This window comes from Cherax quadricarinatus, chromosome 19, assembly GCF_038502225.1.
Source record: "Cherax quadricarinatus isolate ZL_2023a chromosome 19, ASM3850222v1, whole genome shotgun sequence".
Lineage (NCBI taxonomy): Eukaryota > Metazoa > Arthropoda > Malacostraca > Decapoda > Parastacidae > Cherax > Cherax quadricarinatus.
The window spans coordinates 31,438,007-31,445,506 of NC_091310.1; positions in this window are offsets into that span (position 1 = coordinate 31,438,007).

Below are 7,500 nucleotides of genomic sequence, written 5' to 3' on the forward strand. Positions count from 1 at the left end.
TGGTAACGTAAATTATATTTTTCTACATTTTAGTTACTTAAATGTGTGATATTTGTTAATCCTTACTACACAAAAAATATTATAGGAGGATTTCTCTTTATTAACTTTTGAATTTACAGTGTAAGAGCTGTTTTCCAATCTCAGCTCATTTACAGTCTGAGAGTTATCAGACCTTATTTACAAGCTAAGATCTGTTATACAACCTAAGCTCATTTACAGTCTGAGAGTTATCAGACCTTATTTACAAGCTAAGATCTGTTATACAACCTAAGCTCATTTACAATCTGAGAGTTATCAGACCTTATTTACAAGCTAAGACCTGTTATACAACCTCAGCTAATTTACAGTCTGAGAGTTGTCAGACCTTATTTTACAAGCTAAGATCTGTTATACAATCTAAGCTCATTTACAGTCTGAGAGTTATCAGACCTTATTTTACAAGCTAAGATCTGTTATACAACCTCAGCTAATTTACAGGCTAAGAGTTGTTATCCATCTTTAGCTTAGTGACAGGCTAGGAACTGTTATTCAGCCTCAGATTATTTCTCAGCTCAGCTCTCTGGTATGTTACCATCCTCCTGCCCCTCCTTCCCTTGGGGATAAGGCCCCCCAACATGCGACACTCGTACCTATTTAATGTTAGGCTAACATTAGTAAAAGGTGAGAGGTAGCTAACATCCAGGTACCTATTTACCCCTATGCGAACAGGGGCAATAGGCAACTGACGCATAGGTACCTATTTATTCTTAGGTAAACGGAGGTCATTGCTAGGTGAACAGAGGATACTGCTAGGTGAACATGGGCAAAAGGTATAAGGAAATTAATTCCAGATTAACACTCAATACCTACTTACTCTTAGATAACCAGGGGCAAGGGGTATAAGGAGATTAACTCTGAGATACTTTCTTACTGCTAAATAACCAGAGGTAACAGTTATATGGAGATATACCCCTGGTACCTTAGTTGTCAAACGAAGCCGCTAGGTACCATTTGCATCTCTCCCAGAGCTGGAAAATGCTGTGCATTGTTCACTGACACTGTCCTCTCGTAGTCCATTCTGAACAGTATTGCATTTTCTCGCAGCATTCCATGATACAGCTTTTTCCTCCTCTGAGCTGAGAAGAACATTGTATTTCATGTGCGACTGTTGTTCATTCTCTCTCTAAGCTGAGAAGAGCATTACGGTTTTTTTTTTTATCATAACTCAATTTTACAGCCTAAGAGCTGTTACCCTACTTCAGCTCATTTCATAGCCCAGCCCTATCTGAAGTTTACGTCCAGTCCCCCCAGGATGCGACCCATAACAGCTGACCAACACCCAGACGCCTACTTGCTGATAGATGAACAGGGGCAGCAGGTGTAAGGAAACATGCCCATCGTTTCCACCCGTGCTGGGGATCGAACCACGGATACTCAGTATGTGAGGTAAGTGCGCTACCAACTGGGACACCTGTGTTCTAAAAGCGGAAAAAAATCCCAATTCGCCACCTGCTTCAAATTATGAGTTAAAAATCACCTTCTTCACCTGACTTAAATTCTGCAAAAACTAACAATGTTAAAACTTAGTTTACAACCAGCCCCGATTATCTAATTCAAATCAGCATTCACATTGATGTTATCAAAGTCACCAACTTAATTCCACATAATTCATAACCACTACAAGCATAATAACAAATTCCCTTACCCAAATAATCCAGAAAGTTTCATAATGGTAAACCAGATTGTTATAGCAAATACCAGAGGTTGTAAATTATAGCATTCAAGTAAGTCCGTACTTATAAATTAATCTTAAGGCGACACACAACGTTTTGCATAACCGGAGTCTCTCCATAAAATTGAAAAGAAGTCCCCATTCCTGTATTAAATAAGTTATGTAACTTTAAGGAAATAATATTTATTATTATTATTATTATTATTATTATTATTATTATTATTATTATTATTATTATTATTATTTTACACATCGGACAGATGATCCCCCCAAAAAGAAATGCCTTTATAAAATTTTTCTTATTATTATATTCAGTAATTTATGGAAGAGAAGGAGTTACTAGCCTTTTGCTCCAGGCATTTTAGTCTCCTCTTACGACACACATGGCTTACGGAGGAAGGATTCTTGTCCTCTTCCCCATAGAGAATTACTATTATTAATAATTTTATTACTATTATTGTTACTATTATTATTATAACTATAATAATAATAATAATAATAATAATAATAATAATAATAATAATAATAATAATAATAATAATAATAATAATAATAATTCTTCTTCTTCTTCTTCTTCTTCTTCTTCTTCTTCTTCTTCTTCTTCTTCTTATTATTATTATTATTATTATTATTATTATTATTATTATTATTATTATTATTATTATTATTATTATTATTACTATTATTATTATTATTATTATTATTATTATTATTATTATTATTATTATTATTATTATTATTATTATTATTATTATTATTATTATTATTATTATTATAAACACGCTTTGTTTTAACAATATCCTGAACTGGTTGAGATCAGGTGACATACAGCCTAAACAACCCTTTTAACGGCGATAGATGTTAATACACTAGCCTGAGAGAGAGAGGCCTGAGCTTGCTACCACCTGCAGCTCACAAGACTGCCATCCCCACGAGCCTTTTTGGGGCGGGGCAGATGGCAGACCAGAGGCCTAGCTTCTCCCTACGAGCCCCGTGAGGCCGGGGAATGTGGCTAGGCCTGGGGACAGTTGGTCCCAAAGATGAGGGGGTACTTGTACCTCCTCCCACGGGAGACTTAAGTCTCGAGACACTCCCCAGATAGGGAGCCAAGGCCGGGTCACCACTACTTGGAAAAGACCCGGGCCGGGACAATACCGGCGAATAAAAAAAAAAAAAAAACTAGCCTGAGCGGTCCGTGTTCTTCGGTAGCGACACTCATGGTGGTACAGCGTGCGTTGTATGCTGACTGTATTACAGTGCCGATGAAGCGGGTGCTGCTATGTTGCCTTAAGTAGGATTTGTTGTGGTCCACGAAATTTGGTGTGTGTGTGTGTATGTAGTAGGGAGGGAGACTATATATCTGTGTGTGTAAAAATGTATTTATGTTTGTACTGTGTGTATGTTAGTGGTTGGTGATTATTTACGTTGATTTGTATTTATGCGTACTCAACTATTTGTGGTTGCATGGGTCGAGTCTTAGCTCCTGGGCCCGCTGTGTGTGTGTGTGTGAAAGAGAGAGAGAGAGAGAGAGAGACCTATCACTCACATACTACTACAGTCAAGTTGATTTCTTGTTACGTCTGTAATTTCCCATTTATTTCATTATGCTTTGAAAAGTTAATTAAATTTCTTTTTGTTCTCGATTTGCAAACAAGGTCTGGAAATACAAATTCTCTTAGCTAAACGGAAATGCTGGTTTCTTTGTTGGTTTCCCAATGGAATGAGCGGAATTTATAATTTTTTTTCCGGGTTTAACTTCATTCCTTTCCTAACGTTACGTTTAGCTTTTAGTTTTGTTCTCTCTTTAAAAATTATCTCCGTCCGTTTAAGGATTTTAGTGTCTAGTTCTTTTTTTTTTTTATTTGTGGAGTTACGGAAGAAAAAGCAGAGGCGATGTTATGGGTGCACCACAACTACCACCACTAGCACCATCACCAGTAACACTACCACCATCACCACTACCACCACCACAACTATAACCATCATCACCACCACTACCACCCCTACCACCATTACCACCACCACAGCTACCACCATCACTACCACCACCATCACCACCACCATCACTACCACCACCACCATCATTATCAACACCACCACCACCACTTCCACCATCAGTACCATCACTGCCACCACCACCACCACGACCATCACTACCACCAACACCATCATTATCAACACCTCCACCACCACCACTTCCACCATCAGTACCATCACTGCCACCACCACCACCACGACCACCACCACCCTACCAGCACCATCCCCAAAACCACCACCACCACCACCACCACCATCGCCACCACCGCCATCCCACCATCAAACCCACCAAAACCACCACCACCACCACCATCCCCAAAACCACCACCACCACCACCACCACCGCCGCGACCCCCACCATCAAACCCACCACCACCACCGCCATTCCTTGCCCAAGTGACGACAACTCCTGGGGGTCTTAGAAGAACAATGAGCCTATCTCGGTTGGCTCTTTCTTGTCGTCTTCCGGGTGCCAATTAAGACAGGCCAGAAGCCGATGGAGTCAGTCAGTGCCTGTGGAGCTGACACCGAGGGCCTTTGTGGCACTGTCTGCCTGCGAAAGTGGAGGAAAGTAAGAGAAGAATGGAAACCGCCAGTGAAAATTAAGAAAGGCGAGGGAGAGAGAGAGACAGAGAGAGAAATTACCTACTACCAATTTCTCTTCCTTATTCGCCACATGAACCACATTGCTTTAAGGATTCCTCTTCATTTAATAATGATAATAAAACATTATTATTATTAATATTATTATTATTAATAATAATAATAGTGATGATAAAAATCTATTTGAATGAACATATATTTCTGGGAGGTCTGGTAACATTGTGTAAATATTAAAGATATCTTACGAAGGAGTTTGATAATACTATCATCAGCGGTTTACATATAGGTGCAGTTAAGACCACAAGTATAAAGCTGACAATTACTCAGCAGAGCATTATTAAGGGGGTTAAGAGGCTGAGAAGAGTGAGGAAGGTAACACAGATGATACACACACACACACACACACTTACAAAATACTGAGAGGAATTGACAAGGTGGACAAAGACAGGATGATCCAGAGACTGGACACAGTAACAAGGGGACACAGTTGGAAGTTGAAGACACAGATGAATCAAAGGGATGTTAGGAAGTATTTCTTCAGCCACAGAGTAGTCAGGAAGTGGAATAGTTTGGGAAGCGATGTAGTGGAGTCAGGATCCATACATAGCTTTAAGCAGAGGTACGATAAAGCTCATGGTTCAGGGAGAGTGACCTAGTAGCGACCAGTGAAGAGGCGGGGCCAGGAGCTTGGACTTGACCCCTTCAACCTCAACTAGGTGAGTACAACTAGGTGAGTATACACACACACACACACACACACACACACACACACACACACACACACACACGAGCGCGCACACACACAGTCCTAGGACCAGTGTTGTTTCTGGTATTTATGAACAACATGACAGAAGGGATAGACTCCGAAGTGTCCCTGTTTGCAGATGATGTGAAGTTGATGAGAAGAATTCATTCGATCGAAGACCAGGCAGAACTACAAAGGGATCTGGACAGGCTGAAGACCTGGTCCAGCAATTGGCTTCTGGAGTTCAACCCTACCAAGTGCAAAGTCATGAAGATTGGGGAAGGGCAAAGAAGTCCGCAGACGGAGTACAGTCTTGGGGGCCAGAGACTACAAACCTCACTCACGGAAAAAGATCTTGGGGTGAGTATAACACCAGGCACAGCTCCTGAAGCGCACATCAACCAAATAACTGCTGCAGCATACTGGCGCCTAGCAAACCTCAAAACAGCATTCCTGGCATCTTAATAAGGAATCGTTCAGGACCCTGTACACCGTGTACTTTAGGCCCATATTGGAGTATGCGGCACCAGTTTGGAACCCACACCTAGCCAAGCATGTAAAGAAACTAGAGAAAGTGCAAAGGTTTGCAACAAGACTAGTCCCAGAGCTAAGAGGTATGTCCTACGAGGAGAGGTTAAGGGAAATCAACCTGACGACACTGGAGGACAGGAGAGATAGGGGGACTTGATAACGACATACAAAATACTGAGAGGAATTGACATGGTGGACAAAGACAGGATGTTCCATAGATGGGACACAGCAACAAGGGGACACAGTTGGAAGTTGAAGACACAGATGAATCACAGGAATGTTAGGAAGTATTTCTTCAACCACAGAGTAGTTAGTAAGTGGAATAGTTTGGGAAGCGATGTAGTGGAGGCATGATCCATACATAGCTTTCAGCAGAGGTACGATGAAGCTCACGGTTCCGGGAGAGTGACCTAGTAGCGACGAGTGAAAAGGCAGGGCCAGGAGCTTGAACTCGACCCCTGCAGCCTCAATTAGGTGAGTACAACTAGGTGAGTGAGTACGCACACACACACTCACAGACACACACACACACACACACACACACACACACACACACACGCACACACACACACATACACACACACATACACACACACACACACACACACACACACACACACACACACACACACACACACACACACACACACACACACACACACACACACACATACACACACACATACACACACACATACACACACACACACACACACACACACACACACACACACACACACACACACACACACACACACACACACACACACACACACATACACACACACATACACACACACATACACACACACACACACACACACACACACACACACACACACACACACACACACACACACATACACACACACACACATACACACACACATTTGTTCAGCACTCGTAATTGAAGTCCCAGGCTTGAATCATCCTAGACAGACAGATATTATTTCACTGGCTTTCATGATGTGTGCTGAGCAAAGCCTTAAACTGGACTCGTGAGAGAAGATAACTTTCCTGATTGGACGTGAACGTTAAAAATATCTCTCCTGCCTTCTCTGCCTGACTTCTCATTGAGTGTTCTCAACGACGCATTTCTCAAGCAATTACTTTTTGTACGTTCTCACACGACCTGTCGCGCATGACTTATTCCTTCTTATGTAAACCAGCTGTTCTGTTTGCTTATTTTTTCTTTTCTGTTTTAGCACTAATGGTGTTATGCATTGCTCTGGTAGTTCTCTTTGCTAATCTAAGAAGAAAATCTATTTATCTATGTATATATATATATGTATATATATATATATATATATATATATATATATATATATATATATATATATATATATATGTAATACATATATATATATATATATATATATATATATTGGCTGGTCTGATTCCTGATGAAATTAGACCTTTCTTTTTTGGTGCAACACTTTGTGCACTTAAAAAGAAGGATGGAGGAATTCGGCCAATTGCAGTAGGCAACACGTTACGCCGCCTCGTATCCAAAGCTGCTGTCCGAAGTATTCGTGCACAGGCAGCCTTGATGCTTCAACCAAACCAGCTTGGCTTTGGGGTCTCTCAAGGAAGTGAAGCAGCGGTTCATGCAACAAGGGCATATATCAACAACCTGCCTGAGGACAATGCAGTGGTAAAATTAGATTTCAAGAATGCGTTCAATCTCCTGAAAAGAGACGTGGTATTAGCAGCAGTACAAGAACATTTCCCTGGTCTCTTCCCTTTTGTTTCAGCTGGGTATAGCAAGGAATCAATGCTTCTCTTTGGAGAGCATGAAATCACATCATCGGAGGGTGTCCAACAAGGAGATCCTCTTGCACCATTTCTCTTCTGTATTGCAGTTAGGGAAATC